Here is a 13898-nt window from a genome sequence, read left to right as displayed (position 1 = left end):
TAAAAAAAATCTGACTTTGAAATAGAAGTGAGAAAAAGGGCTATTGTTCTTGTGCCCATGACAGCTCGTATGAACCTTTAATTGTTGCTGAGGATACACATTGTACAAGCAACTGCATTAAAGAAAGAAGTGCCACTTTTTTCCATCTTATATTCTTTGGCTATGGCAAAAAAGTTAATAAGCATGCCTGTATACACTGTCAACTGAGTAAACCAAAGTATTATCAGCTGATAACGCACACTAACCTTTGAACCTTTTGATGTGTTGCCAGACCCAGTTTACACAATATACTGTACATACTGCTGTCAGTGAACAGCACAGTCTGCGTCTAACCAGGGGTGTTTGAAAATCTTTGCTAATATATGTGTAGTGTATGTGGTCAGACTGAAGGAGGGTTGTCTTTGCAGTCAGGCTTATGATCAGGGTTGTTGGGGAGAATGTAGAGGGAGCGAGTGGAAATCGTGCAATCAGCTGCCTTTACTGCTCAATAAAAGCAGATTGCTCCAAAAACAAGTACCAAACCACCATGAAACCCACTATACAAACAACTATTGAGAGGCCTCTGAAAACGACTTACAGTACTAATTAATCATAGTCAGCATATTTTTTTAAATCATTTTTAAAATTCTCAAGATAAAAATATTAATGCATAACAAAAAACTGCATTAATCCCATGTTGTTTTATTGTAAAATATTAATGTATGACTCATATAAAGTCATATAAATGTTGAGCTTTTAAGGTTTTATTCTAAAAGGCTATAATCCACTACTTAGCCTAGCTCACCTTTCTATCACTGCGTTTCCCGCCATTTTGTGGGGATGTCATTCACCGTTAGAAGAAAAACTCACCTCGGATTCACTGGAATGCAGCGGTGGCTCCACCCATCATAGTGAGTTCACCTCAACGAGCCAAAAACTACAGCTGTGAGTAAACTCACTCAGGCAATTGCTCCAAACACTTTGCTCTGTCATAGATTACAGCAAATTAAAGCAAACACAACACATCCTATATACTTGAACTCGAGTTTGTGTGTAAAAATTCAAAGTGTTTGGAATGAGAGAATCAAAAAATGTTTTTCTAAATAAACTTGCTCTTATGTACAAAAAACACACACTTTTTATACAAATCATACATAGGTGTGTGTGTGTGTATGGAGGGTAATGTCAGTTATGTAGTAATGTTTAGCAGTTCATGCAAAATGTGCCCTGTAGCATCCTAAACAAACCCAGACTCTCTCTCTCACACACACACACACACACACACACACACAGTCATAACACTAATCCCAACACACACTCCATAAATACACCTAGAACAGCACTAATAGTCTACAATAGTAATAATGTATCTCACTGTGTTGAGTGCTACCTCACTTAAACACATTGAAAAATGCTGCTATAGCACTTCCATAAACATACTGACAAACTAGTACAAGATGTCTGAAGAATGAAACCAAAGTTTAGGGAGTGACGGCAAAGGTTAAATAATACTTAATACTTAATTATAATAATAATAATAATGGATTGGTGTTGGTAATGTGGCATACACATGAAAGTAATTTTCTATTCACTAATTTGTTCAAATACATTGGACGTATTGCTAAAAGTCTCATAAGAATCTAGCTGCACTGATCATGTTGTATGTGTCTGATTCACTAAAAAAATAGCAGCTTAGAGTCATATGTTTATGAACTATTTTAGTCTTGTTGGTTTCTGAGTGCATCCAAAAGACATTTTTCTCTCTGTTTGTATCCCTCTTAGACTACTAAACCTCTCTTTAGTTGCTCTGCACACCTAGTATCAGCAGGCCGACAGACAAGTGCCTGGCACTCAAGCTTTTTCACATGCACTCAGACACACACACACACACACACACACACACACACCGACTGTAAACACTCTTTAAGGGGACATGAGGCCCTATGCAAACACAGCAAGCTTCTATTGAGCTCTCTATTGAGACGGCTGTTGAACAATAGCAGGCCAGAACGTCTATCCGCAGATGTGTGTGTGTGTGTGTGTGTCTGTGTGTTTTTTGCAGACTGTGTGAGTAAAATCCAATTATCAAGGCCACAGCATTAACATTCCTGCAGTCTGGCAGGTGACGGCAGAGTCTTTTCAGGCAGTAGGGCCGCCACACCCCGACAAAGGCTGGCGATGAAGATGTATAGATGCAGAGTGGAGGTCCCGCGGGGGTGTGCTCACAAACACAAGGCCATTCTTAAGGAATTCATAGCTTTTGTTGGTGTAGTACAACAAGACTGTCTGTGTCATTTGACTACATGGCGGCTTACGGTGAGAGCTGGAGTTTCTTTGTGAAGAGACGGCAGACCAGACAGGAAAGAAATTTTTGCACTTGAGAAGTCAAATTCCAAAATAAAATACGGTAATAAATTACATTTATAAAAATTTGTTAAAAGACTTCTGCTTCTCAAATCATCTCTAGAGGACCAGACCCCTCTTGAGTTACAGAAAAAATCAACAATCAACAAACAAACTGTGCACAGAGACTTGAATCAAAAGCCAGAGTTCACTATAGAATGAACTCTGAGAATGCTATTAAAATTTGTTGATATTGGGCATTTTTTTGTCATGCTTTTTCCCAGTTTGATAGAGTATGATAACATACCAGTACCAATTACCAATATATGTATGTTCTGTATTTGTCATTTTTAAAACTAAAAGAATATGAATCATATTATTTTGCTTTTTTGTTTGTTTTGAAAATAAGTTATTTCAGGTTTAATTATTCCATTAATATGTATGGTATACATTTTAATAGGATTTTTTCAGCAGTGACTCTAAGAAAGAGATGTATGTATGTGAAAAACACTGTGTAGTAATAAATTGTTGTAATGCCTACATTTATTTCAAAATTGAGTTTTTTTTTTTACTGAATTTTTAAATGATCTACCATAACATGAAGATAACAATAGGTTTTATAAGATATACTGCACATCCCTACTAAATGTCTCACTTGTTTTTCTTAGTATTTCTATATGTAAATGATATCAAATTTAACATTTCCTGAGCTATAAAATAATAAACAGTGAAAACATTTGAGATATTATTAAATAAATTGTCTCTGTGGGTGTGCGTGACAGAGGGCTTGTCACATGCTACATGCCAGTCGGTGTCCTGCTCTGAACTTAAGTATATATAAAAAGAGAAACGCACATACACACTTCATCAGCATGCTTGAGCTCTTAAAGAGATTCTGATGCCATAATAGCTGTAAAATCCTGAGTGATTTATTATATAGCAGTGATGTAGATGCTGAAACAGCCTTTCTCACACACACACACACACACACACACACATTCTCTCAAAGGGTGATCTGATCTCCTTGGGAGATGCCAGACGAGCACGGCAGCAGAATGATTGGCGGTGGCCCTTTATACTTTGTGAATCCGCAGGTGCAGCGGATCCCTTACTGAGAAGAACGAGTGTGTGTGCATGTTGTCACAAAGGCCTGTGCTGTTCTGCCTGCTGCACTCACACATCAGCTCATCTAAGATCAGATCCTTCTTTAAGAGCACCAGCCTTACCAGCTTCCAGCCAAACCGCAACATTAAACAAAGCTGACTGTCCAAATCCCACAAGATAACTTAAGAGAAAGAGAGAAATAACGAGAGCAAGGGCTTTTTTCTAAATGTTGAGGAATAAAGAAATAGCACCTGGATGAAGCCAACACTCTGAATCTGCTCTCTTATGAAAAGGTGAATAAAATTAAAACGCATGCCAGGAGATCCTTGTGTAAATGTTATTTAAAGCCTTTAACTTCTCCAATCCTATCCAACTGAACAGGATCACTTTTCAAAACACAAGCCAAAATAGATTTTTTTATGCTTTCTAGAGAAAATGTTGGTGATGATTGCCTGTGTATAACCCACTATACTTGTGGCTGATTGGCAGGGCTGTTTTGTTATTGCTAAGATGTGTTCTTTGATGCATTGCTAGGAAAATGAAAAGCGTGTGTGTGTGTGTGTGTGTGTGTGTGTGTTTTGGTTTGAAAAAAATTTTTAAATAACATTATGTTTGTGAGTTATCTCTGATGGGAGGTAAATGTGTGTGTTGGAGGTAATGTTGTCTAGTTTGTTAAGTATTTTTTACAGGGAAGTTGTATTTCAAAGGGCAGTGTTCAAAACCACAGCACCATGCATTAAAATATGACCGTCAAATAAGCACAATGTTTATCCTAATCCTTTAACAAAAGATTAAAATGATGAAGGGTCATTTATCTATAAAACAGCCTTGACATGAAAGCTAGAATGAAAGATTTTAATTAGTGAATCCTGTAAACTATGTGTGTGTGTGTGTGTGTGTGTGTCTTCAACATTGGGTTGGTCACTACTCTTGTCAGGGCTGGTTATAACTCCCCCACACTCTTCTAGACTTTCTCTCTCTCTTTCTCTCTCTTCAGTAAGTCTGTGGCTTTGCCTGCAGCCAGAGGGACTGAGCTTAATTATTCTTGGATGCAGCATAGAAAAAAAGTCAAGCCCTTTTCACATTCAGGTTTTTCATTCATGCATTCTGGTACTACTCAGCCATTTCATGCCTGGCACAGTGGAACACTTACATCAGGCTGTCATTCATTTTTTATTCTCTATTTAATTCTACAATATGCTTTCCATGCATGACCCCAACCGCTCAAGGATCTTAACAAAACTGCGTCCTCTTATCATACGGAATACAAATGGTTCTTGCGGATTTATTCCATAACCTAGTTAGTTGTTATCTAAGGGAGCGTCGCAACTGAAACTGAAGTAAAGGTTTTCAAAGTTTACCACCGTATTTTAAAACTCTATGTCCTATACATCTGTGATAGTATACAGAGTGATAGTATTGCTAGAGAAAGTGAGTGAAATCATTGATCCTCTGTGGAATGATGGGACATTGGTCCCTCGAAGGGATTCATTTGAGTGGAGTTGAGCCGACAGTGACCACTATAACGTACACTCCATCATTACAAATCCAGTGGGAATGTAGCCCCTGACAAGCCACTTCCCGCCACACGTACACACAAGCAAGCCCCAGCAGCTGTGTAAGGGTGCGTGCATGCACAAGCGTCTTTGGGCTACAACATAGTGACCTAAATACCTTAACTATTTCTATTCATAAACACTCTACATGTACTAATGTTATATCATGCAAAAGCGCACTTGACTGACCTACACAAACCCACGTTTGATTGACCTAGACCAGCCAAGCTAACGTCAGCTCGATAAAAACACGTCAAGAACTTTAAGAAAGTTCTCCACACTCACACACATACACATGCAGAGGTTTGCTAGGCCAGCGGGAGTAGGGGCAGGTTGGCAAGCTGTGGATTACGGTCTGACAGTGGCCCATTGTTAATTGAATGCCATGTGTGAAAGCTACAGAGAGATTAGTTTGTACAGCTGCTGCCATTTGTCAAAACTGCCCTTAACAAGACACACATGGTGGGTTGTGGTTCAAGCCACTAGAGTCTTGGCTTATTTCTGCTTTTTATACTGCCCAATACTTTACCGTTAGCTAATGAAGATGTTTCAATACCAAAACACATCACTGTCCTTTATTTCTAGGTTTTCCTAAAAGGTTTCCTAATTGTAGCTCTTCTCTGTGCACACAAAATAAGCTCTAGTTTTTAGACTACAGTTTTTAAAATCAAAATCAATGCGCCAAAAATATTATTAGCTTTTCTCAAGAATAGTTTACACAAGCTCTTCTGTACTTACATATTTTTAACTTGACAGACAGACAGGATATCTGTGTTCTGTGTCCTGTATACACCATAACTCTGCCTCTGTTTTCTTTTTAAAGAAGTGCAGAACAAATATTTATAATACTTTTGAGCAATGTAGCCCACTTACAGAAGCACACATAAAAAAAAAACAATATAATAAGGTCAAATAAATATGCAAATAATATTTCTTTCAAATCAACATCATCACAAACAATCATATGCTATTTAGAAATTAAAATGTAGCAGTTGTCTGTGCAAGGGAAAGGCTAAATACAATACATCCTCTCTGGAGAACAATGGTCAACTTTCCTCTAATCCTTCTTAACGCAGATTCAAAAGTTCAGAGTCTGTGTCTGAGCAAAGGTGGCATTGTTCTGGTGCTCGGAAAAGACACTACAAAACATTGTAATGCATCCCCCGCTGATGGCAAATGAACAAGCTGCAGGAAATTCCAGCTGGCAGTTATGGATTGGGATGTGTTCAGGTTCGGGGGTAAATGTGGTCAAGCGGGTATCAGGAAACTGAAAAAGTCAAGCCAGGACTAGTTTCCAACCCAGTAATCAAAAAGCCTACTTTGACCTATAAAGTGTCCCCTTCCTGCATGCCTTTACTTTACAGCCTATGACGTCCTCACAATCTGTTTTATTGATCGTGCACTGACGTGGGTGAACAGTAAAAACAATGCATATGCCGCTGACCCAGCATAGCTGTAGTAAATATGCCTTCTCCCTCAAGGCAAATCTTATTGTGTTGCATCATTACGTTATTATTTTGGGAAAGAAGCGTAGGGCAACTGTGGGTTCAGGGCTTATGCACATGTAACAGCCTTAATTACTAACTTCCACAGCTGAACTCGGGACCCAGATCTGAAGTGCTTACATACAAAAATACACAGGCAGTACTGACAAATGCCATGGCGGAGCTGCGGTTATCAAGGCTGTACGCTCGATTTTGTCTAAATGCAGGCTTCAAGAACTGAAGTGTGGGCGAGCATGTGTGTTTCTGCATGTGTGTGTGTGTGTGAGAGTATGCATGTGGGTGGGTACATGTTCTACTAAAGTCAGAGAGACACAACGGGGGGAGAAAGAGAGAGGGGAAAAAAACAGCAGCTAGATTCCTTGGCCAGCAGAAAGGCAGGCCAATTTGAGAAAAATTCCAGTAATCTGGAGCCAATGCGTATATCCTTTCAGTGCAGGCTTTCATAATGAGGCACATACGTAGCCGTTAAAGCCCTGTATTCATTAGCGGCCCCGTTACCGGCAGAGTGCGTTTAATCACAGCCGTCCAACTGCTAGTTCTGAAGCGCTCTGCGTTTAACACACCAACTTCCCAGAACCCTCTGCCCTGAACTGTCACCGGATAGGGCAAATTACAGGAACAGACTTCTTCAGAAATGAAGAGCTGAAAGCAGCAACAACTTTGCAATCAGTGACAGGTGGATACACACTGGGCATATCAGGAAAGAGTGAAATTTTATTGCCAAGAGGCTTTTATAACTAAGATAAATTATGAAATATTTAAAAATAACTGGAACTGTAGTGCAATTTACTGTAGCCTAAAAGAAAATGCACTTAAAGAAAAAAAAAATGAATTTACCTTTGTGTTTTTCACTATTGATTCTTTATATGGCTACTCCAAAAACCTGAAGTAAGGTTTAAGTAATACCAGGAAAGCTCCATGCCATTGTTCTCATATACGTTGTTAATATTTAAACTTTAAAATAAAGGAATGTGTTTTACGTATTGCTTTCACAGTGGAATCGATCCAGTATCATGAATTGTGAAATCTCACTGCTGAAATTGTGGCATCACGTAAACACTAATACACAAACCTCTCATGATCAAGTAAGAAAGTGTTTCTTAGAATCATTAGCTCATCTTTGTCATTTAACACTAAATTGGGGAAAATCATTTTTCTGTTTGGTGGATTACCAGTGAAAGGAAAGAAACTTCTAATAATAAACAAACCTGCGCAAACCTTATTCAGAAATAAACCTTGTGTTACCTAACTAACTAGCTTTCCAGGCAACTTCACACTCTGTACTATCAGGTCTATCAACGGTATTCTGCTCTTTCTTTTTTAGTAAAATCTGCCCTTATACAATGAAGCCATGTGAAAACAGGATGCTATTATCACTTGGGGAAAGCGGCTGGAAAAGCAAAGTTTTGACATCTGTCGTTCCCATGATTGCAGAGGGTTAGTTGTTATGTTGATCTACCTCACAGGATGTCCATACAGGACCCACTGGGCACTCAGCTACAGAGAACTAGAGAACTTGTGGGACTGTACTAAGAAATAACTACAGACCTGGACAGAAGCATACTTATTTTCATTTGAAAAATGACAATTCTAGTTTTCTATTATTCAAAAAAAAAAGAAGTGTTGTGGTGCCTGCTCATGAATAACCCATAAGGCCATGATGCTAGGGTGTTATGCGTGGTTTCGAAACAGTTGCTATGCAGTTTCTGAGGTCTTTTGAGTGATTTTACTCTATTTCTCTGAGGTTGATAAGGTGTTTTGGAGCCTAGATATGGCGTGGCTCCCTTCTTTAAAGTAAATTAATGCTTTTTATTATCCAGGTGATAATTCTATGCCTGATTGTATAAGTAAGGTTATCCTCGGCATTCAATAAGCCCAGTAAAGACTGTGTGACATATTGTGCTATGAATAATGTTCCTGGAGAAACTTTTAACCCCACACAAAGTTATTCATAATGTGCTTTACGTCTTGGGGGCCATCTTTTTGACAGACTTGACCCCATTGTGGCTTCCCAACTCTTCTACACTGTTACCTCTGGGTCGTCCGTCTCGTTGGCGGGGGGTACTGTACCAGACTCCACAAAAGAATAGACGGCCATCACTCTGAATCCTGTCTGCCATGAAAAGAGCTCGACTGTGGGCCGAGGGGGGAGAAGTCACTGTCTCCCATGGCAACCTCCTCGATTGTCTCTGGCCTTCTCTGGCAGCTATTCATCGGGTCCGTCCCCCTAATGAAGGATGCCCATCAGTGTAGAGATGTGAAAGACACTGAATGTCCCACCACGGAGGAATCCAGACTCTCCCTCTCTTCATGTCTGTCTCGTGCCCTCTTCAGCTCCCCAAGTCTCAATATGAGTTTCTCTGCTGCCTTCACCCTAAGCCCCCTCTGTCTTTCCCTTTTGTCTGGTCCTCTCTGGATGATCTCCATTGGCGCAGCTGCAAGATAAGCACGTTTGGTTAATGGCAAAGAGGAGAAGAGGCCATTATGTAGTGGTGCTGGTCCAGTCTGGGTTTGGGGAGGGGGCCATGTTGGGGAAGACCCAGACACCCCATACAGTGAGATACAGTAAGGGAGGATGAGGCCATCCATCTTCATTTAGAGAGAAGGAGGGGTCAATGCTGGTTCTCTTGTCAAGTGGGCCCCAGGGATAAGCAATGTATTCCGGGTTCTCACAAAGCCTCTGTCTGCACCGATGATGTGGGGATGTATGGAAGCGGCTTTGAGTAATGCAAGATAAGTCTTTGTTTTTTAAAAAAAAAGGCAAGAGGCAAAGCAGCAAAGTCTGTGACCCCTGAAAAGAGAGTTCATTTTCCAACATACTTTCCCATTTTTTCGTGATAGTAGACTCTGGCATTTAAGTCAACATTAATGATAGGCTGCGCTTCCACCACTTTTGATAAAACATTCCAAAGGGAATATCCCTTCTCCCGACCACACACTCAGACACCCACTCACACATGGGGTGAAGTTGCACCCACACTGCAGCACAGACTCTTCTGCACTCCTCGAAACCATGGAGATTTATGTACACATTACAGTGTGTGAAAGAAGACGAGGGAGGTTATAGTGTGCTTGAGCCTGAGGGTATTCAGTCAACAAAGAGTCCCAGAGATAGCATACACAAACACAGTCTCTAACACACACATCAACTGTTTATAAAATCTAGCAGCACCTTAGACAGAAATTGTGCAGTGAGATAGAAAGAAAGAAAGAAAGAAAGAAAGAAAGAAAGAAAGAAAGAAAGAAAGAAAGAAAGAGAATTTCATCAAAAGTAACTAATTACTTAAAATAAGACAGAAACAATTAAGAAAAACAAAAAGAAAAGCAACAAAGGAAGAACTGAGTTAAGAATTGATTTTAAAAAACAAAAGAAACAATAAAAGAAAAAACTGAAGAAAGGAAAGAATGAAAGGTGAAAAGAACAACGCAAGAGAAAGAAAGAAAGAAAGAAAAGCAACAGGCAACAAGGTAGAAGAGAAAAGCAAAAGACAGCATAACAGAAAGGAAAGAGAGAGAGAACAAATGAAAGGGTGGGGGGAGATTTCCTTTGCAGCAGCATGTGGAGTAACAGTACACCGCTGAATTGAACCAACACCGAGGCTGAGAGGAGAGACTGAGCACGAGGAGGGGGGGGATCAATAAGGCAGGCCAGAGAGCTGGAGGGAGCTCTAAATGGATTAGACTAAGGGAATGTGTTCGATAGGTTATGGCTTTTGCGTGAGCTAGTCACCGCAGGCCATGCAGAATACTAATCAGTGCTGCAGTCTCTGCTTCAGAGACCTCACTGCATGCTCAGCACAAACGCACAGCGACCTCATCCCCCTCTCTGCTTCAGCTCTGAGATCATGCAAGCGTCTGTAGATTTGTACAGAAGATTTGTCTGCAGTATTGTTGTGGATCCCAAAGTTTTCCAGTAACATTCCTGTAATGCTTACATCATAAAGTCGTCCAAAGCGATGTGATCAGATGGCCTCGTACTGTTGGGCTGCTTGGAGTAGAAGGGGATCAAGTTCCTTCAAAAGAAAACCAAATGGTTGGCGGAGGTCAAATAAGGCCAACATCTTTATCTCCGCTTTGGTATTCAACAGCCTGCATGAGCTGCTCTACATATGTGCCACCATAAAATTGCAGCTTAGATACTCGAAATGCACTAGCAAAAAAAACAGAAAAGGATGTTAATGGAATAAAAAAAACTGTATAATCCACCTTTTAGTACAGATTTCTCAAGCGGGAATAAACAGAGATGTAAAGAAATGTGTGTTTTAGTCAATCGGGCTCTTTAATCAGAGCAAACTCAGCAGAAAAGAACTCACAACACCCACAGGCCACTAAGATTATCGTCTGGATTGAAGTCGTAGTGGCAAATCCTTTCACTGCTCCTCCACCGCTACCCCCCTTCTTCCTTCTCTTTCCCTCTTTATGTTTAATGTGGCGGTACACCAGTGTACTAAAACATCAAACAGAAGCTATTGCCTTTCATTTCCACAACTGAAACCAAGTCGTGCGTTGTAGTTCTTTTTTGAAAGCAAAGCACCAACAAATGCGTGGTTCAGAGGAGAAACCGAGAGCAAGAGAGAGAAAAAGAGGGAGTGGAAAAAGAGACCATCTGTACTGATTTTTGGGAGCGAGTCAGTAGCTGCGGGCCATCAAGTGGATGTGCTGAACACTTTTTTTGTCTCTCTCTAAAAGGACAAACTCTTGCCTGTCTCTGCCCACTGGAAACAATCAGCAAATAAATAAATGACTAGACAAAAACAAATGCTGTGGCCCTGTTGGATTCCATACACTTGCAGCTCCGCAACTCTTTTCCTACAAGTTTCGGCTAGGGCCCCAAATTGTTAATGGGCTAGTGTGTGTGTGTGTGTGTGTTTCATCCCAGCCAGCTGTCCCTTTAATTCTCACTATTACAGCACGCTGGCGTTTATATTGTGTCTGCAAACACTGCCAATGGGAATGATGTGTCACACGGATATAAAGGAAAAATCTAATTACAAAAGCGGTGCTCCACATAGAAATCAAAAGTTGAGAATAAGGATGATAATTGTTAAGACGTTAACAGTTCCAGTTAATTCCATTAATGATTCATTAGTACATGTAAAAACTTAATGTTTGGGGGGAAAAGAAAAAAGAAATACAATTCCACAGTGAAACTGTAAGATAGTTTCAATAAAAAACACATTTAAATCCGTTCTAACAAAAGTGTTACTATATATTAAATATAGTATATTAAATATTACTATAGTAATAGTAATAGTCTGCATATACTATTATTCAGGGTGTGCATTTTTAACTACACGCTGTTATATGAACAAGCATGAAGATTTGAAAAAAGTTTAGAATCTTGTCATAACTCTAAATACCTCTTTTGCGCTTACTCAATAAAATTACAAAAAATGTGCTGCGCTCCATCAGAGTTTTCTCTAGTGCCCTTCATCAGGAAGAAAAACCATATGGTTGTATCAAAAAAAATTCTGATCTTACTTTCCATGTATGTGGACATCAGAGACAGAGTGAATTATATAGGAGGAGACAGAAAACAACAAAAAAGGGGAAAATGGGGAAACCACAATCTGTACTTAGTCATTGACAGGGGTGACAACCTATAGGTCATGTGGCTAGTCCTGACCCTGCCATATACTCAGCCAGTTGGAAAACTAGGCGCAAACAGCTCTTCTACAGCGCGCACAAACGGCTAATAAAGGCCCAATAGGGAACTCAGTGTGTGTGTGTGTGTGTGTGTGTGTTGGGGGTTCTGGCAAGTTGAGAGAGGGAGTTTGATGAATGACTAACTTTTCTCAAGGAGTTGGCAACCGCTCCACTGACCCAGGCATCCAAATGTCACGAGCAAGCTGGGGGTCCAGGTGCCCCCTGAAATGACCCCCTGGTCAGCCCCCACGTGCCGCAGGCCGCCACCTTGTTTTCAAAGATCTGTTGTGCTCAATTAAACTTCATGTGACACCTTCCGCATCTTTAGCGAGGTCTTGACACCAGGGGCAAAAGTTATGTCCTGCAGTCGTAAAACAAGACCTCTTTAACATGCTAGAACAAATGAGAAATAATCCAGCCGACACCAGAAAAGCAGCCAATAAAACACTGCCTACTTCACAAGGTACCAAAATAAACATTGGGGAATTTGGGGCAGGAAATCCCAGCACCTTCACACTGTTATTGATACATTGAACTCTTGTGATTGTGTAACACCTTCAAGTTGTTGACTAACGCTTGCTGTGCCTGTGCAAAACATGACAATTTTTTCAGTAACTGGAAACCACAAGAAAAAGTCAAATCTGCTATTAAACGTTCATTAATTTCCTACAATTATTTAGCTTTGCAAAAAGACAGTTAGGTGTTTGAAACAAACCAACAGCCAGACCAATGTAAATATTTATTAGAGGCTTGAACCAGCACTTAATTTACACTGGCATTTTTGAAGTTTTGTGTAATGTCTTATGTTTAGGATACTGTAAACACTGAGATAAAGGTTGTGAACATATTCCAGCTTGGGGGTGGAAAATAAATAGCTTGGGTTAAAATGAAAAATGCACGTTTGATATAAACCGGCTGGTCCCTTTTCAAATCTATTTCTGCTCGGTCACTGTTCTGGTATAAAATAGCCTGTGCAACTATTAGGAATCTCACGGTCTAAAAAGAAGCCTGGTAAGTGAATTATGACCTATGAGGACCGAACTGAAAAGAGCATCACTTAACATGAACAGGCTGGATATGGTTTCGTTGATAATCACGCAAAACAGATTCTAAATATCTTCTGCGTTTGCTAGCAATGCAAATAATCTGCTGAACTGTTTTCACAGAGAATAACTGGATAATGTTAGAATTATTTCACAAGAGACTAGAGCTGAACAGCACTCACAGAAGCGCAGGCACAATGGCATGGCCAGACTTGGTGAAGTGCAGAGGCAGGGCATGGCACGATGCCCAACCAACAAGCCGGCCGCCCCTCATTCCTGTCCTCTCAACCACCTTTTCAATGGGTATTCAGCTGGGCATTTACTAAGGTGGTATTACAAATGCAGGCGAGTCAGCCTAAACCCAAGGCAAACTGTATGATGTTTCTACAGCTACCAGGTGCTGCGGCTAGCAGTTGTGTTGTAGCGTGAGAGTGCATACAATCGTACTGTGAAAACGTAAAACAGTTAATGTAACAGAACACGGTTTGCAGTCGCCTTACAAAAGACCTTTGCTGGCATAAGGACATGAAAATCACTAAACACACAATCCAGAGACCACAACTGCAATTTTTCTTTATGATGTGGGCAAAGATTTTCCTTTTGCTTTACATTCGGTTTTATTTAGCTGAATTGTGTCAACTGCTATTCGGCTGCCATCGGGAAACTTTCCTCCATGCCCACTGCATTGCGGATGCCAACTAACGAATCAAAGGCATGCAGCA

General features: G+C 40.3%; 1 protein-coding gene across 9 annotated transcripts in view; it reads right to left on the bottom strand.

Moving 5' to 3' along the window:
* LOC122348476 (nuclear factor 1 B-type-like) overlaps positions 1–13898 on the bottom strand; it is a 78046-nt gene that overhangs the window by 46103 nt on the left and 18045 nt on the right. The window lies entirely within an intron of this gene.

Source organism: Puntigrus tetrazona, chromosome 7, assembly GCF_018831695.1.
Source record: "Puntigrus tetrazona isolate hp1 chromosome 7, ASM1883169v1, whole genome shotgun sequence".
NCBI lineage: Eukaryota > Metazoa > Chordata > Actinopteri > Cypriniformes > Cyprinidae > Puntigrus > Puntigrus tetrazona.
This window is presented reverse-complemented; position numbering and strand designations above follow the sequence as displayed.